Genomic DNA, 20,270 nt, shown 5'->3' with positions numbered 1-20,270 from the left:
GGCAAAATACCCTCAGAAATTACCTTCAAATGTTAACGCCAAGAAGGTGATCAATCTCAGTTTGTCTTCAGTGAATGAAGAGAACTGTTTATTGGGCAAGGTCGTTCATACTTCATGGACATACCCCCATCAAGGACTGCTTTCAGTAGACCTTCTTGTAGCAGGTCGTGCAATGCCTTAGACATGTTAAGATGCTTTCTCACCATTATAGCAGGTCCTCATTATAGATGTATCCCTTTATACCATATAGCACAGCTCTCCCTCATTAAGGAGCTCTCACTATAGAGAACTGGCATTATAAAGGTTTTCATGCCAGCCCTTCACTCAAGAACACCCTCATTAACCATTTCGAGAGAAGTCTTTCACTTTCAGCATCTTGTTGATTTCATTGGTAAATGATCCTATGGTGATCGGTAGACCTCAGACTTCTCCTAAAGCTCTTGCCTTGTGCACAAGGTTCATTATCAGAGTTCAATACCCCCTTAATAGCAGCTCTGAGGGCCGCGGGATAACATTTTAATGCATTATAGATTCAGTTGGTGAAATTCAGTGATCAGCTGTTACTAGACAGCCAAGCTCTATATCCTTTAGTTCCCCTATTGAGGAATTATGGTCTTGTAAAACACAGATTTGAGTAACGACAAACACATTTTAGATGGAAATAGATGTTTGCACAGATTTAGTGTACTTAGGCAAGTCAGAGAATAGAATATTACAGGAGTTTACAATCCCCATAAGGTCCAGTCCTACGCTACAGATTGACTAATGCCTATTGCTGGCTGCTAAAGATGAGCGATTCAGAATTTAATTTTGACAGATTCACCTAATTTTCTTAGGAAATTCGATTCACTGTGAATCAAAAATTACTCACAAGCCTCCAATTGCCCTGAAAAACGTGTTTGACAATATTCACTTTCCTTACACGCTAATCTCCAACACTTCTGTGCACTCACACACACTATTTGTACAGTTTCTTCTGTGTTTTATGGCTATTTCTTGTAAGAACTATTTCTAAGCTGCAACATGATCTTGCTATCCAGATTCACAATAAAATTGCTGCTGCATTTCCTGCCTCTGCTTTTTTTCAGGCTATGACAGAACCTCCTTATTCGCTGTGCTATGCTATGTGATAGGTGCAAGACTTTATGGGAAGTCTTATGGTCAAGCAGTTCTTCTCGAGGATGAATCTTCTACAACGTGTAAAATGGAGGTGGCATTTTAGGTAAAGAAATTGCTAGAATTTGCCAAATTTAGCAAATTCCTAAAAATTTCCTTAAATTCGATTTGCATAGACTCTATTCATTTATCTTTACTCGTTACTACACAATTTCATTTTTAGGGTACATCCACATGGGTCAGACATGCTGTTAATTTTCCATCTAGATTTTCCAGGTTTATAATCCACTGCATATTATAGCGCCAGATTTTTCATCCACATACTGCATAAAACATCTGCAGGGTAAATTGGCCTGCTCTGCTGGTTTGCACAACAAAATCTGCAACAACATCCATTTTGACTCTGCAGATAAGTCCCATGTAGACATACCGTAATGGCGAGACCATACACGTTGGCTGATTGCATGTGGCCGAAATTTTACCCAATGATAACCAATTGTTCAATGATTTTGTTTCATAAACATGCATGGATTGGCCTGCCACAGGTGGGTAGTGCTTTGGCGGGTGTCACCTTTGGGACCTGCACCCATCCTGAAAATAAAGCTTCATCTTGCCCCACTGTGAATGCAGAGGTGGCCGCACATGCACACCATTCTCCATTCCCTTCTTTGGGAGTTCTGAAATAGCTGAGCAATTGTGCAAACCTTTGCATCCACAGCGATGCAAGACGAGGCTATCAGATATTTGTAGCAAACTCTATGAATATGCCATAATTGTCTGAGATATTAGAACTTTTTTAAAGAACCTGCATTATGGCAAAATAGCCTTGACCATCATAGTACTGAGTTCTAATAAGGTAGCGGGACTTTTGGGCACTCTACAGGCGCTGATCGCTGGGTGTGTAGGGGGTGGACTGACCTGTCTGAAAGAGGGAAATGTAAAAGAGATGATGTATACAATGCTTTATTCTGACTTTGTATATGTGTGGGACAACAGCTAGAATTAGGGAAAGGTGGTGTAGTACCGGGTTTTGGCCACAAGATGGAGACAGAGAGCAGTGAGAAAAGGACTCAACAGCAAGCCTTAGGCTAGGGAAACCGCATAGTCATGGTGGGTGGAGTTACGGGACTGAGAAGGGGATTTCCAGAAAGAGGAGATATAAGGAAGGAGAGTCCCAGGGGCAGGGCAGACACCCAGGAGGAAGAGAGAAGCGGGAAGAGCTCAGGAGAGGACAGAGGAAGGAGAAGCTCAGGAAAGACAGAAGAGAAAGAGACGGATACTCGGAGAAGGGGGTGGCCCTTAGAGGACAGCTGCAGGACAGGACGGCAGTGTCTAATGGAGGTCTGGGGTACAGGACAGCTGGACACCGAAGAGTGAGTAGGTGTTGCAGCAGGCATACTCGGGAGGGGGAAGCGCTGTGGTTGTGGGCCTAATGGTAGCCACAGTGAAGGAACCCCAGGGGTCTTTACAAAAAGAAGCTGAAGGAAGGTGACAGGTACCCAGGCCAGGGAGAAGAAGCTGTTGTGTCTGCTGTGGATGTCAAGAGGACACTCAAAGTTTGGACCTGATTTTACGGATTTCTGCGTCTGTCTCCCATCTGTTCCGCAGCCGATTGGGACCACCCCTTGGTCGGCACACGTACTACAGGTGCAACTGACACCACTGACATAGGAGAAAAGCCTGGATCTCTGTCAGATGCCAAACTGTGTTCAAATCAAACAATATGCTATAATACATCAATTTACAAGTTATACAAAACAAGTTATCCAGAAAGCTCTATTTCTGCTACCAAAGATGTTCTGCATCAGCTGGATCTCTTACTACAGTCATTCAAACAAAGGAAAATATTTGTCAATGCATATTTCAGAGTGGCCGAAATCATTAAAATTACATTATTTTCTACTCCTGCCAACCGCAGTCAGCCAGAGACTTAACAATTTGAGCATAAATAATTTAGTAAACACAAGTCTTGCATTTCAGACAAAGGCAGATGACAATGATTGATTCTCCGGCTCGTCGTAATATATCGTAAATGGGTGTAAATATTTATGGCAATTTTAACGCCATAAATGGTTTTAGAGGACTGAAATATAGCGTATATCTAGGAAACATTTATAAAACATCTTTTGGTGTAATGAGCTCTATATATTCTCATCTTAACTACTCCCATGTGTTACTGAAGTCTACAGCTTCATCGGACAGATGATCGGAGGTAATAGATCAAAGGGACAAATCAAATACGTGAAACAACGCATACAAGACATAAATAATGACAAAAAGTTAAAAGAAGTCATAAAAAGTGTTTGACTCCCATAAAGTAATATATCTACATCAAGAATGATCCAGGGTGTGTTCCACGTGACAGATTGGCTGGGAGGAGAATATTGAGCAATAGGTCGTCCATTGGTGGGAGGAAAGGGTGGAGGGAGAGGCTTGCATGAGGTATGTAAGGGAAGAACATTCAAAAGGAGGCCAAGTAGAGGGCGATAGAGATCCTGGGAGTTGGTGCAAAATTTGTTGTGGGGGGGAAATATACACATGGTTCCATTTAGGGTGGAACTAAGCCGTTGTTGACCTGGCACTTAGTGTGGGTTAGGATGAGGGTGAGCCGAACTGGGAGATTATTAAATGTTGGGGGGATAGGATGGAACAAATCAGCCATAACTGGCCATAATCCAGTTTGAAACCATTATTTTTTTCTGCAAAATGCCAAACGTAAACAGCTAGAATATTAGAATAAGTGTTGTCAAGTCTTCTAGAGGATCTTCATTCCCGCATGGAGTTTGTGGTTCTTTCCACACTCCAAATACATATGGATAATGTCAGAGAAATGTTTCACACGCACAAGTAACTGCAGTGACCGACCTTGTCTCCTCTTTTCTGTACAACAATCATCATAATCCACCACCAAGCAACCGAGGATAAGCCTAACAAAATGTACAGTAAAGTGGAAAATCCCTTTAGATACTGTAAGTCTATATTTGCTCACTTTACTTTTCAGCAAAATGCAAGAGAGGCTTTTAAAATACTTCAGGTGGAAGCAACTTAATCTACAAAATGGAGAGCTGGAATTTGGGATATAACATGTTAGCTTACAGGTTTAAGCAATGTATTCAAGGTATAATTGTAAAAGTAAATGGAAATTGAACTGCATTTTGGTCAAAAGTGAATTTTCAAACAATCCAAAATCTTTCAATAAAGAACAGTTTCTTGTTTTAGCACTATCTTCTCAACAAAGCGACCTTTCACTGACGGTATCCTGTATTTTACAGGGGGAAGAGGAATGGTCATGACAACATCTATGGCAAGTAATGATGGTCTGTAGGACACAGATCATATGAACTTCTTAAATTTGCAGGTTAAAAGTGTTACAACGCTACCACCTTACTGGAAATGCAGCTACCGGGAGAAAATTAACATATTTTTTCCCCTGAAGCAGCTGGCTTTCAGTCACAGGGTCCCAAAGCAGCTACAGTCACCAATTGCTATACTGTGAATGGCAGCTTTAAGACAGCCACAGTAATTTGATGGCTTGCAAGATACAACGAGCTGACAATCAAAGTACCAGGGCACATTCACAGCCATTCCTCACAGTATTGTGAGCAGATACTGTAGCCGCTACATGCATGCCCCCATGACTGAAAGCCGGCGGCTCCCGGGAGTAAATAAGTTCATTTATTCCCGATAGCTTCACTTTCAGTAAGACGCCAAGCAGCATTGTAATGCTATGTGCCAGCAGATTAATCCCACATCTGCAAGTAAATAAGGTTTTCTGAGAAGTAAATAAGGTTTTCTGAGGTGGCAGGTTCCCTTTAAGTCTCCGCAATACAGGACCCCAGGGAATGCCCATATTCCTTATATTGTCTGCCAATCAGCTGCCACTTGTGATTCTCACATACACATGAAAGCTCATCTCAGCTAAGTGTTCACATGTTGTAAATGGAGAGCAGTCAGAAAAACACCTGTGACATTGATTTATCTCCTGGTACAATAAAAGGACCTGGTGTTTGAGTTCCATCTTTCTGACCATTACTTCTTCTGACCTTATCTGTTAGAGGTGATTTAGGAGGTCCCTATACAAATTTGATGGTTGACCGGTCCTGGCCAAACAGGTGGGTTTGGTAATCTAATTTGTATGGGTGCCGTTAGGCTAGGTAAACATATATCTCTATCATTTACTCTTGTAAACAAAGTGTAGGTCTTTGGTGTTCATCACATACTCTAAACCAGGGATTCTCAAACTTCTTCTTCTTGGACCTCAGTAGACAGTTCAAGGTGATTCCTTGTCCGTTCCAAAAAAAGACAATTGATCCATGGGCTCTCTGCGACCTGAATCCCCATCTATTGAGACAGCGTGGGTCCTGATTCTGCTAGGTGAGGTGGTTGGTTCATCTCTTTCATAACTTCCATAAACTTGAATGCAAAGAACTATTCAAATACAAGACCACCTATGAAGCAGAATGTGGCTCCTTTGCTTGGAAAAATGGTTTGAAAGGGGACCCCAAAAGGTGGAGATTTCAGTGGTGACAAGTCAACCCCTCCAGCTCCTGCCCAGGAGAAGCACAAGGGATTTATTGAACAGTAACATTTCTAATGGTGACCTTTTGCTTTTCCAGTTTTCTTACTAAGAGTGCCTGACTATTAGTCACAACATTACGACACGTGTAGTCAGGGCAGGTTTTAGGCAAAGTGGAGTCCTAGGCAAAGTTTAAAATGGGGCCCCTAATGCTAACATATTGCATATCACACAGAAACCTTTCGGTTATATATACGTGGGCTGAGTTCAGGACGCTAAACGAGTGTGATCGACCATATTGAAGTCGTTCGACAATGGTTCCTGGCCTCTTTCCACTGTCTGAGAAAGAATGATGGGAACAGAACAATCACTAATAGATCCCCATATCATGTTATCAGCAGCACATCTACAGTTTACATCGGTGATGTACTGCTGAGAACAATGATTTTTGTTCTGGCATAAACAATCCAATCACTCGATGAATATGCAGCATTTTGCTTGTTTAGTATAAAACACCACATAGTCGTCCATATATTATAATGTGCACCACAGTCCTCCATAATGTAAAATGCACACCACATAGTCCTCCATATAATATAATATGCCCCATAGTTCTCCATATAGTATAATACACTCCTCAGTCTTCCATATAGTATAATACACTCCTCATAGTCCTCCATATATTAAAATACACTCCTCAGTCCTCCATATATTAAAATACACTGCTCAGTCCTCCACATAGTAAAATACACTCCTCCATAGTGCTCCATATAGTATAATGCACCGCCATAGTCATCCATGTAGTACAATTCACTTCCCATAATATAATGCACCCCATAGTTCTTCATATAGTATAATGTATTCCCCATAGTCCTCGATACAGTATAATGCAGCCCAGATATAGTATAATGCAGCCACCCCACAGAGTAAAATGCAACCACCTCACAGTATAATGTAACCCCTATAGAATATAATGCAGCCCCCCTCATACTATAATGTAGCCCCCTCATAGAGTATGATACAATCACCCCTCATAGAATAAAAATATAATACAGCCCCCCATAGAATATAATACAGCCCACCTCCCTATACAATATAATGTAGCCCCATCAAAGAGTATTATGCAATCCTCCCTCATAAAATCTAATAGAGCCCCCCAGAGAATATAATGTAGCCTCTCCCACAGAATATAATATACCCCCATAGTATATAACACAGCCTCCCCCATAGAATATAAAGTATAATGCACCCCCCCATAGTATATAACACAGCCACATAGTATATAACACAGCCTCCTCCATAGAATATAATATACCCCCATAATATATAACAGCCCGCATAGTATATAACACAGCCCTCTTAGTATCTCCCCCCCCCGGGAATGGTCCCACAGTCCAGTACTCACTGTTATAGTTAAAAAAAAAACAAAACAAAAAAAACAATCCTTACCTCTCGTCGTGCCCGCGCTGCTCCCGGCTCCTGTCTCAGTAGCTGCACTGCCTGGCACACAGTGAGTGCGCGATGATGTCATCGCACACCCGCAGTATCAGAGGCAGAGCGGGGAATGATGGGAGAGGGAGCGTCAGCTGACGTTCTCTCCATCATTGCTTTGAACTGTATCGGCAGACACCTGTATAGTTCAATGCGGCTGCGGGATTCGGCGCTGGCAGCAGGCGGGCCCCCCTGTCTCATGGGCCCCATAGCGGCTGCGTGATGTGCCGCTAGCTGGGGGCCCCTGGGGGAGCGGGGGCCTTAGGTAGCTGCCTGGACTGGCTGCCCCTAACGCCGGCCCTGCGTGTAGTGTATCAACAAGTGTTGTGGTTATGAGAATTAAAAAATGTACAAAGGTTAAAATTCCTGAACAGTCCTCTCTAGGTTAAATTGTTATTCCGGTTCCTTACACGCTAACGCCGGTGACATCACATCCATTCATCATGGCTGGGACCTGTGCAAGGTTGGAAGGTAGCGGTGCACTATTTCTGTTGAATGTGTCCCATCAGGTATCAGTAGACCTGACATCACCGTCCTTGATCACCTCCTGGAGCAGAAGTCAGGGGGCCCGAAAACCCTTCAAGCTATAAGAAATCAATGTAATACCATGCAACGTATAGAAATATTTTGGGCTGCCTTTATAATGGCGTTGCCACAAATATTTAAACCTTGTTTTAGCAATGACACTTTGATGCATGGCCTTCTCGATCTTAGAAAAAATGCACAGTCTGTGATATAGTACGAGCACTCTTCAAAAATAGCTATTTATGCAGGATATGCTATTACGAAAGTTGTACATATACTGTAGAGTATTAAGAAAAAGCCTCAGAAGCATTTACTATAGAAATATGGGAGGATTGCAAATTGCACTTGTCAGTGGTTTGTTTACATGCGGGTTAGCAGGGTTCAATTCACCGAGGAAATTAAAAACCCAATAAAACAAGCAAAAAAAGAAGATGGGAAATAAAAATGTAAAGGTAGATGAAGCTTTACTACTTGTGTTTATGTTTTTATTCTTAGAAAAAAAATAGGTAAGATAAGAAAAAATAAGGGCATACACACATCATAAAGGGAATCTGTCAGCAGGATCAACCTCCTAAGATGTCAATATAAGCACGTAGGTCGTAGGAAGCTGAATAAAGTGATTCCTTTATATCTGTGATCTGATGTCTTATTCTAGAGAAATCCACCCTTTTCTTAATATGTAAATGAGTTGTTATGATCTTTGGGTGGGACAAAGATCTGTCCTCTCTTATGCACAGTGGTCTGCCTTCCTATGGGCACAGGCTACAACTTCCATCTGGGCAGGCGCTGCCTAGTCACATGGAAGGAAGTTGAAGCCAGTGCCCATAGAAGGGCAGAACCCTGCGCAGGAGCAAGGACAGTGGCCATCTGGGCATGCCCAAGTTTTCATCAACAGAGTGTGACATCACACATCAAATTTTCAGCTGCTTTTTACAGTATCATACAGTATCAGTAAAGTCTATGAGATTTCAGAAATCTCATGAACATAGCTTGTTTTTTTTCTGACTGTTTTGCCAAAGAGCTGCGTTTTTGCAGCGCTTTTCACCCATTGAAAGCAGTAATCAGGTTTTGTTGCGTTTTTGGTGTCAAAACCTGATGAAGTTTAAACAGATTTTTTTATGCACTAACCTTTATCAGCATGCGCATGAGACAAATGTACCCTGACAAAAATGGAGCAATAAAAATGCAGCAAAAACTAAGCAAAACCTGCTTTTTGCAAGCAGCTTTAACTTTGCATTAAAAAATGCTGCAAAAATGCAACATGTGAACATAGCCTTAGAGTTAATAGATTGGACAAGCCCAGAGTGGGAGGGTTGAAAGCTAAGTGACCGAGACAGTTTACTGTCAGGAGGGATAGGGCTCAGCCCACAGTAAAAGCAGACCTAAGGTCTGACTAGTCAGCAGAGCCGAACCACGTGGGTGTCCCTGATGGGAGTGGAGACCGAAACAGTGGATAGCAAGATTTTGGAGTAGAGACGATCATCCTGGGCAGAGAAAGAAAGGAGGAGCGACAGAAAAACAGAGTGATGCACTGGAGATGGGTCCTGAGACAGGACGCCTAGCAGTATAGCTCCCGAGTTTGCAAACCAGAGAGGTAACAGACCAGGACGTAACGTAACAGGGAACGTGAGATGAAGAGAGTGCCCCGGGTGGTAGTTCCAAGATGTCAGCAAGTAGAAAAGCTAAGTAGCGGCCATAGTGGAATACTAGCTCCTCTAGGGGAAAAAGGATGAGGAATTGAGGGTTGAGGACAGGACTCTCACTTACTGTAGTACTTTGCTGTGTTGCTGTGAAAGCAGAGGAATTTGGGAACATAAGCAAGTAAGTCTGAAGAAGTAGTGAGACAATGTGTGAAGGAAAGGTTCATGAAATTATGCTCCAGTTATCTATTGTACATAGTTCCCACCAGGTTATTGTTCAGTATAAAACGGTTTGTTGACTGGTGGTCTCCTTTATTGAACCTCTCAACATCCAGTCTGAGCCAGCCAAAGTCACTGGCATCATGCCCCATAGACAAAGCCCTCACACCCTGCCAAGACCCCCATCTTCATGTAGAGTGCCGGGGCGTGAAACACAAGTGCCCCGTCCTGGACTTTCTCCTCGCACCACGTTACAATTCAGCCTGCTATCAAAGCTGAACTATTCACAATATCAAAATACATATGCATTTTATGATTTGCTTTATAAACACAATAGAAAGCCCACAATTTTGTCGATCTGCTTAAAAAAAGCACTCAGGTGATTTTTATTTTATTTCTTCCTTTGGGATCGAGCAATGATGCATGTGTAGAATGATGAGTGCAGAACATATTCACCGGTTGCCGTTTTCAGTGCCAAACTGGTCTCCTCCAGCATCACGTTAATGTGTTTGTAACCTTCCAGTTCACACAGTGTCTTCCCTAGGGAGTGGCGCTTACTTTCTCAATACAATATTCTGAATCACATAGACTTGCATTGAGAAAATGTAAAAGATACCTCTGCTTCATTTTCCAAATACTTTATTACAATTTTAAAAATAACAGTAATATTTTACACTGGCATGTAAATGTAGAGGTTACATTTATATAAGAGACAAAGGGAAGGGAAGGATAAAGGGATTCGGAATAGGTTTAAGTAGCTTTATTAGACATACAAAAAGAAAGGCAAAACAAAAGGAAGGGTAGTGAAGGGAAAATATAACAGTAGTGCTATATATTAAAGAAATATGAAGAGATATATATTATCTATCTGTAACAAAGAATGTCATGTCTCTTCAATATATTTGGGGAATAAATAAACCCCATAAAGAAAAGACAAGACATTAAACTAGCAGTATTGTGTCTTTCAATATTTTTAGGGATTAATTAAACCCCTATAAGAACTAAGACAAGCATACATACTATATCACCTGTAAAGAAAAAGGTGTTATAACCGCTTAATACAGTGCTTAAAAAATATGTTAATTTCGCTTCATAATCTGCTTCAAAATAAACTATTAATAAACCAAAATGCTTATAAAAATGTCCTCAAAATGAACTATATGTAGACTTGTCGCGATTGGTCCGAGTACGCCAGTACCCATAGACCATAAAACGAGGAAAGTTCGGCTTCTTTCTCAAATTATATTCGTGGAATACGTGAATCGCAAACCATTAAAGTCACTTTTCTTTTTAGGTAAATACTAATTGTAATCCAAAATGAAGAGAGACCAATTCCAACAGTCCACTACAACGCGAACCTCCGGTAGCCCACAGAGTTCAAGTATGATGAAGATGAAGATATTAATAAGGATATTAACTCCAGAAGAAGATTGGACCTCACCACAAATTAGTGGCGGTTTTTTACTTATCCCCCCATTTAGTGGCTGATTAGGAGCATTTTCTAATAATATTTCCTCTTCAAAATATAGAGATCCTCCGATTATAACATGCTGCTGTTGTGCCCCCTCTACAAGCGATCCCTCCAAAGGCAGCCGGCTTTCCCTTATACCCCCCGCTCCTGGCACAAATTCCTCTGCATCATGTCGCAACTTACTATTGATGTAACAGTTGTAGGGTGAGGAAACAGCAGGAGCAGGTAGCAACTGAGCAGGAGCCTCTTGATTGACAACCCCTTGCAGCTGCAGACCCGCGGCTATTACCGCATTGTCATCCTGCTTTTTTAAATCTTCCACAGTTAATGCCGGGGTCGCGCTGAACCCAAGGGACCTCACCGCCGATATCCGACAGGGTAGCTGAACTCCAGATGGACCCGGGACCCCCTCCTGCAGGCTGTGGGAAGATGATTCATCTGTATCAGGTGGCGGCAGAGAAGGAGCTTCATCAGCGCTTGAAGCGAAGACTTATCTTGTTTACTCCCCGCAGGGTGGAGGCTTGGGCCTGATAGATTCCCCAAGCTTCTGGGACCTGTGAAGCGATCCCTCCTCTTAGGAATTGTTCTTTTCTTCCTGCTTCTCCTTTCAGGCATGTTACCCTTGGTCTGGACTCAAATCCTCCACGAATTAGCAATCTTCAATTAGCTGAAAATAGGGAAGTGCAGGAGCTCCTGAGAAACAGGACCGCTTCATTCCCCTGCAAGCCACGCCCACCTCTGCTTCATAAAGGAATGGCTGTGTGATTCTGCAAGTCACAACTATGGTGATGTGATGTGACACTGTAGTGGACCAGAGTGGTGCTGAAAACGGTAGAAGACAGTGACGTGAGTATGTCACCGCATCATCATGCCGCACGTCATAGCTACCAAAGTGAGAAATAAAAAGTCAAACGAGTGACCTTTTAAATGAGTTATGTACATGTGCTGCAATAATGCATCTACATTTCCTATGATTCTGCTCTTCCTGTGAGTCTTGAAGACAAATTTTTCTACTCAACAAACATTTCTGAGCAGTAGTACGAGCAAAGAGAGTACAGTCAGGGGACTAAAATACCTAGTGGCAAAACTAAAGATATCGGCTAAAAAAAAAAAAAAAAAAAAAAAATATAAGTGAGTATATGTATGTGTGTGTGTATTAAGCCACACCCACTCCACATAGCCACACTTACTCCACATGCAAAGCCCCGTATAATAAATAACTAATAGATACATATACAGCTCTGGACAACATTAAGCAACCACCACATTGAAACCCTGTCATGGGCAGCCCATTCTCCAGAAGAAACACCTCAAGGGTACCAAATTTCACACCATTTCTGATGCCATGGCTGTTATGGATGCCAGGTTTGAGGCACAACTGAAATCCTTTTTTTTGCAAGGCTTACAGAACTTGGAATACCGATGTAAGTGTGTTGACATCAGTGGAGAGTATGTGGAATAAATGTAATGTTTCACCTTCATATCTTGTTTCTTTCTGGGTAAAGCCAAAGACTTATCAGCAGCCCCTCGTATATATAATAAATATCTAATCTAAAAAACAGCTCTGACAAAAATTAAGAGACCACTGCAAAATTTTCAGTTTCTTTTTGTTTTTTGCGGTCGTCGTTATTCCGTGAATAACAGCGATCGCTACACTGGGGTCGGTAAAAACTGACCCGAAACATGTTCTCTGGGGTCTCACCTACCCCTGGAGAAATTCCAACTCTGGGAGGCGCTATACACTTATTTCTCAGTACCCTTAACTGCCGCCGTTAAAAGGCATATCGGCAGTCGTTAAGGGGTTAAACAGGAATGTCTTCTGGTGAGAAAGTTTGAAGAAGAAAATCAACATACAAGTTCACTGCAGTTAGCTAAAGAAGTAGAAAGCCAAAACTGCAAGAGTGTTTCCCGTGACACAGTACAGAGTATACTGCAGGTAAATGAAATTCAAGGATGTTGTCAACAAAGAAACTTTCTCCTAAAGTCCAGGTGCTAAAAAGCTGCCTACAATTTTCCAGGGTCCTTTCTGACAAAAATGAAGACTACTGGGACACTATACTCTGGAGTAATGAGATCAAGATAAATGTTTTGGAATTGATGGCTTCAAAACTGTAAGGGCAGAGACACACTAGCGAATTTTTCGCCCGAGAATCGGATCGTAAAGCTTGCCCTGGCCGCCACCTCTCCTGACCTGAACTTGACAGCTGCACAGTAATCCATCACGCTGTCATGCTCAGGTCAGGAGAGGTGCCGGCCAGGGCAAGTTTTACGATCCGATTCTTGGACGAAAAAATAGCCAGTGTGTCTCTGCCCTAAGGCATTGCAAAGGAGATGAGTAGTGATGGGCGAGCGTGCTCGATCGAGCATCTGGGTGCTCGATCGAGTAGCAAGCAGTGCCGAGTATCGCGTTATGCTTGAGCACTTGAATCCCCGTAAGTGAATTATCTGAGATGGGAGCTGAGGAGAGAGAATTTTTCGGTCCTCCAGAAAAATGCTTGAATTTGCCATTCGCTTCCATTATGCTCACTACTCGAGTCAAGCATATCCGGGCAACCGACTTTCTCTATTCGAGTACCGAGCATTTGAGCATTTCACTGCTCGATCAACTCTAAATGAGTACAAAGAAAAATGTATGGTGCCTACAGTGAAACATGATGCTGATAGTGTCCTTATTTGGTGAGGCATGAGCGCAGCTGGTGTCAGGGAGCTACATTTCATTTAATGGTATCATGAATTCACAGATGTACTGCACTGTATTGAAAAAAAAAGATGCTACCATCACTTTGTACCCTTGGTAGTTGTGCACTTTTCCAATATGACAATGACCCAAAACACTTCACCTGTTACATTTCTGAAGAAGAACAGGGTAAAAGTGATTCAGTGGCCAAAGTATGCTCCATGACCTGAACCCAACTGAACACCTATGGGAATTATGAAAAGACAAGTTGTCACCACTCTCCATCTAGCATCCAGGCTCTAAAAGATGTCGTTCTTGAAGAATGGAAAAAGATAGATGTTGCAATATGTCACCAACTTGTTCATTCCATGCTTAAAAGACTTGGTAATGTCCTTAAAAATCATGGATGTCTTGATGTGGAGTGTACTCATTTTTGCACAAATTAATTTGAGTAAAAGTGAAGATGTTGTAATGAAAGTTATATTATTAATCTTACTTTCATATTATGGGTTTAAAAAATGTTTTATGAAACTCGGTCTTGTCAAGATTTTGTAAATCGTTGTTGTGTTGAGTGTGATATTGATTAACCTCTTCACCTCCGGGAGATTTTCCGTTTTTGTGCTTTTGATTTTTCATCTCCTTCTTCCAAGAGCTTTTTTATTTTTCCATGAATATGGCCCTGTGATGGATTGTTTTTTGTGGGACGATTTGTGATTTTGAATGACACGATGACATGATTTTTACCATATAGCGCACTGGAAAAGAGGAAAAAAAAATCCACAACTGTTTTGGGGTTTTTAATTTACCATGTTCACTACATGCTAAAACTAACCTGGCAATATGATTCACCAGGTCAGTACAAGTAAGAAGATCCCAAACTCGTAAAGATTTTTTCTTTTATTTAGGTGGTAAAATAAAGTTGGAAATCTGAATGAAAACATTTTTTTGCTTTTGTGGCCATTTTCCTAGATCTGTAGTGCATTCATTTTTCATGATTTGGAGCTGTGTGATTGCTCGTTTTTTGCACTTTCAGATGATTTTTTACTCATTTTGGGGAAGATACAATGTTTTGATTGCCTCTTACTGCATTTTATTTCAATATTGAGGCAGCCAAAATATGTAAATCTAACATTTTACATTTTTTTCTTGTTACGCCATTTACCAATCAGATTAATTTACTTTATATTTTGATAGATCGGACATTTCTGAACACAGCGATACCAGATTTGTGGACCTGAAGCTGTGATTATATGATCTCTTGTGCTATACCATGTGTATTGAGACAATCACGGTCTCCTATGAACGCCAACTAAATGCTGCCTTTCATAGGAGAATCATCAGGTCAGGCATGGAGGTCATCAGCAAACCGCCGGCTGTGGAATGATGCCTCACCCTGCCGATGCGTGTTAAATGTGCTATCAGAGATTGACTGCGGCATTTAACAGGTTAACAGCCACTGTTGAAGCTCTGTACCACCCGCGTCTGTTGGTGGCAGATGATGAGTGATTAAATCAGCTATCATCTGCCGGGAAAGATGCAGGATCGGCGTGCAGTAAGCCCGCGTCAAAAAAAGGGACACGACATATGATGTAAATGTACATCACATGTCGCAGGGTTAAAAAAGATATGCTTTAAATCTGACTTTTGTGCCTATCCCACATACTACAGATGAGGTAGGTGATACAAAATTTGATTGGACACAGGTCTTAACGACACCTGCTACATCCTCGATTTTCCCAACCTTTCAGCATGTCCTTCTCAGTGTTACAATGTCAATGTAGAGGAATGTATATAATATTAGAAATACTTCTAAAACCAAGAGAAGCACTTTCAAAGTTCGGTATAACACAGCAATTACTCCAATACAACATAACACTGGCACCGAATCCATGATATGATAATCCAGTCCTATGGATAATCATTAATATACTCATAAATAGATCTGACAGTCTAGCCCAGTCTTATTCAAACAACATTCATTGGGTTTCTTGGAAATGGGACTTAGTCGTTAATCTCATGCATTATCCGTCGTTTCCTACTTTTGTCAACATCAATCAATCTCGTATTCTCTAGTTTGCCTGACGGCTTTACAATTACATCCAGATAAGACTTCCGAGGCCCCAAGGCCAACGTGCTTACACCGACTGTCATATATTATAGGAGAGTTCTTCAGGTTCCTATTTCAGAATGACCTCTACAAGGGCAGAGAATGGGCACAGATACACATGGTTGGATGGCACTGGTAGATTGCAGATATATATATATTTCTAAATTCACATGTCAGAGATAAAATATGACACCATATAGAAAAGGTAAACTTTTCTTAGTCAGTGGTGGAGCTGTGGTGCCAGTGGTGAGTCTACTAGGTGACTTGAACGTCTTGATCACTCATATTGGGTACTGCAATTTTTCTGTAATGCAGTGCACGATGCATAAAGTTTTGTCAGGATCCAACAGGAGCAGGTGGCAGCCATCGAGACTATTGATATGCTCATGAAAATGCATTGGCACCTCCAACATAAGGTCATTGAGGTGCCAATGGGTTGACAGATGGAGCCGTCTTCTTTCTAGCCACTTAGATGCAATGGTCAGTAGCATCTAACAGCTTATGCTGCAGGGATCAGTGTTCTGAACAGATCTATATGGCACAGGGGTATGGACCAATATCAGCAAGGCATCCATTTCAGCTTCTCTGGCCTTGCTGCCAAATAACACAACAGTAATGTAAATGACGCATAAAAGTTGGAAGGCCCAATTACCTGTTGTGGATTGGAAATTAATATCTACATGTTTTCATCCTTTCGCGTCATGCCTATTTTCCATTTTTTTGTGTTTTATTTTTTCCTCTCCTTCTTTCAAGAGCAATATGAGCGCCTGTTTTTTTGCAGAACGAGTTGTATTTTTAAATGACACCATCACTTTATGTGATGTAATGGAAAGCAGGAAAAAAATTCCAAGTGCAGGAAAATTGCGAAGAAAGCACAATTCTGCAATTGTTTTTGGGGTATTTTATTTACAGTGTTGATTACACAGTGAATTGACCTGGCAATATGATTCTCCAGGTCTGTACCATCACAGGAATACCAGATATACGGTACATAGTTTGGTTGTTTTTTTAAGCGGTGAAAAAAAATTGGAATTTTGTTAAAGAAAGAAAAAAAAATTTGCTTGTGCCACCTTATTCCAAGACTAGTAATGTTTTCAATTTTTGGTCGATGAGGTTGTATGAGGGCTTGTTTTTTGCACCCTGAACAGTCATTTTTATTTATACCATTTTGGGGTAGATACAATGTTTGATTCGCCTCTTATTGCTTTTTCTGGAGTTGTGGCAGTCAGAAAACTGCGATTCTGACGTTTTGAATTTTTTGGTCATTACAGAGATTACAAATCAGCTTAATTCATTTCATATTTTGATAGATCAAACTTTTATGGATGTAATGAGATCATGTGTATTTTTATTTATTTTTAAAGAAGGAAAAGTGGGTTGATTTCAACTTTTATATTTTTTTTTCATATTTAAAAAAAAAAAAAAAATGTTTTCAGTTTTCACTGTATTTTGTAACCTCTTGATCACGGTCTCCTATGAACAACAGCCAGTAAAACCATCATGACAGGCATAAGAAACTTCGGCAAACCTCTGGTATCATGGCAACTTGTCAGTGCCCCATGATTGCATCACAGGGCTGCACATAGACTGTTAGAACAACATGGCCCTTGCAGCGCACTGTCAATGCCACTGTCAAAGATTACCAGTGGTATTTAACAAGTTAATAGGTGCGCTCCCCCACAGCTGTTAGTGGCAGATGATGGCTGAATATCATAGGCATCATCTGCTGGGAAAGATGTGGGCTCGACTTTTGAGCCAGCATTAAAGTCAGGGAGATACAATAGGATGTAACGGTTCCCCCTTCACGACCTTTGACGTCTATTTACTTTAAAGGTCATTTCCCTGCGAGCACACATTTTTAGTTGCACATGATGACTGATGTAATTAGTCATCATGTGCTCTTAACAGCCGCGGATGGAGTGGTGCACTGCACTGAAGCACTGCTATGTATAGCACAGGCGATCAGACGATTGCAAATTCAAGTCTCCTAAGGAGACTGACAAATCCAGTAAAAAGTGAAGAAAAAGTTTTTAAAAATATGAACCCCCCAACAAAAGTTCACCTTTTTTCTCATTAAAAATAAAGTAAAAAAAAAAAATACACATATTCGGTATCGCTGCATTCGTAAAAGTCTGGTCTATCAAAATATACAATAAATTAATACGATTGGTAAATGGTGTAATGAGAAAAAGAATCAGAATGCCAGAATTACGCTTTTTTGGCTGCCACAACATTGCAAAAAAATACAATAAAAGGAGATCAAAACATCGTATCTACCCCAAAATTGGATTAATAAAAACATCAGCTGAGGGCTCAAAAAATACCATATATACTCGTGTATAAGCCGAGATTTTCAGCACTTTTTTATACTGAAAATACCACTTCGGCTTATGCACGAGTCATACGCCAGAAAACCAGCAGTGGAGGTGGATGGGGTGGATTGGATGGGGAGCGGGGGAGCAGCTGCAGCCGCCAAAGAGATCATACTCACCCTCCTTCGTGCAATCGCTGGTCTCCATCCCTGTATCTCCCTCCCGAGGCCTGCAGCTTCTTCTTCTGCTAATGATCAACACATTTCGACCTGTGTGAGATCATGATTAAGACTCAAGTCGAAACGCGTTGATCATTAGCAGCAGTCAGCCAGTGTGTGTATTGTGCTGAACATTATCTAAATAGAATTTTAACCATTGTTTGCATTAAAAGTAAAATTTTATCTTTTGATCATTTGCTGGACGCTACTCTTCATTACTGCCTATTATTCTATGGGGCCATCATTAACCTTTTATGCGCCATTATATGGGGCATATTTTAATATGGAGCATCTTATGGGGCCATTATTTACCTTTATGCAGCATTATATGGGGCATATTTTTGTATGGAGCATCTTATGGAGCCCATAGTGAACTTTATGGAGCATCTTATGGGGCCCATCATGAACTGTATGTAGCATTATATGGGGCTCCTGATTCAATATGGATATTCAAAAACATTTAACCTACTGATGTCTCAATTAATTTTACTTTTATTGGTATCTATTTTTATTTTTGCTAACTATAGACCTGTCTCTAATCTTCCCTTCATCTCTAAGCTCCTTGAATGCCTGGTCCACTCCCGTCTGATCCGCTATCTCTCTGATAACTCTCTTCTCGACCCTCTCCAATCCAGTTTCCGCTCTTTACACTCTACTGAAACTGCCCTCACTAAAGTCTCTAATGATCTACTAACAGCTAGATCTAATGGTCACTACTCCATGCTAATTCTCTTGGATCTCTCCGCAGTATTCGAAACTGTGGATTATCAGCTCCTCCTCACTATGCTCCACTCCATCAGTATCAAGGACACTGTTCTCTCATGGTTTTCCTCCTATCTCTCTGACCGCTCCTTTACTGTATCTTTTGCTGGCTCCTCCTCCTCTCATCTTCCACTTACTCTTGGGGTTCCTCAAGGATCAGTCCTAGGTCCCTTCCTCTTTTCTTTGTACACTACCTCTATTGGTCAAACAATCAGTAGATTTGGTTTCCAGTACCATCTCTATGCTGATGACACCCAATTATACGCTTCCTCTCCTGACATCACGCCTGTCTTTTATGAAAACACCAACGATTGTCTAAACGCTGTGTCTAACATCATGTCCTCACTATATCTGAAACTGAACTTGTCAAAAACTGAACTCCTTGTGTTTCCTCCCTCTACTGTCCTACCTATGCCTGACACTGCCACTTCTGTGTGTGGTTCCACTATTACTCCCCAGCAACATGCCCGCTGTCTTGGGGTCATCCTTGACTCCGAGCTTTCCTTTGCCCCCCACATCCAATCATTGGCTCGCTCTTGTTATCTGCATCTCAAAAACATTTCTAGAATTCGACCTTTTCTTACCTTTGACTCCTCAAAAACTCTTACTGTTTCTCTTATTCATTCTCGTCTGGACTATTGTAACTCTCTTCTAATCGGCCTCCCTCTTACCAAACTTTCCCCCCTCCAATCTGTCTTGAATGTTGCAGTCAGGATCATATTCCACGCCAATCATGACACTGATGCCTCTACCTTGTGCCCGTCCTCACACTGGCTACCCATCCACTCCAGAATCCAGTACAAACTTATTACCCTCACCCACAAAGCTCTCCATGGCTCAGCACCACCCTACATCTCCTCCCTCGTTTCAGTCTACCACCCTACCCATGCCCTCCATTCTGCTGATGACCTTAAGCTAGCATCCTCAATAATCAGAACCTCCCACTCCCGTCTCCAAGACTTTACACATGCATTCTTTGGAATGCACTTCCCAGGTCAATACGATTAGTCTCCAATCCCTACAATTTTAAGCGTGCCCTGAAAACGCATTTATTCAGATTGGCCTACCGCCTCAACACATTAACCTAACTATCCCTGTGTGGCACAGTCAAAAGTTTTACCATAACCAGGTTCCCCGTATCATGTTCCCACATGCTTTATGCATCTATCAGCCCTCTGTGTCTGTACTGTTACACATTTAACATTATGGCTGGTCC

General features: G+C 41.5%; 1 protein-coding gene and 1 long non-coding RNA gene across 7 annotated transcripts in view; one reads left to right on the top strand and one right to left on the bottom strand.

The window, feature by feature from the left end:
• Nucleotides 1-1,222, top strand: part of LOC141085597 (uncharacterized) — a 46,357-nt gene extending 45,135 nt beyond the window's left edge. The window contains exon 3 of the long non-coding RNA XR_012231332.1: nt 1,089-1,222. This is a non-coding gene — a long non-coding RNA (uncharacterized lncRNA). The remainder of the gene's footprint in view (nt 1-1,088) is intronic.
• Nucleotides 1-20,270, bottom strand: part of LOC141085596 (serine/threonine-protein kinase BRSK2-like) — a 443,438-nt gene that overhangs the window by 142,000 nt on the left and 281,168 nt on the right. The gene's annotated exons all lie outside the window — the stretch shown is intronic.

This window comes from Dendrobates tinctorius, unplaced genomic scaffold (assembly GCF_039654945.1).
Source record: "Dendrobates tinctorius isolate UK_male_01 unplaced genomic scaffold, ASM3965494v1 ptg000028l, whole genome shotgun sequence".
Taxonomy (NCBI): domain Eukaryota; kingdom Metazoa; phylum Chordata; class Amphibia; order Anura; family Dendrobatidae; genus Dendrobates; species Dendrobates tinctorius.
This window is presented reverse-complemented; position numbering and strand designations above follow the sequence as displayed.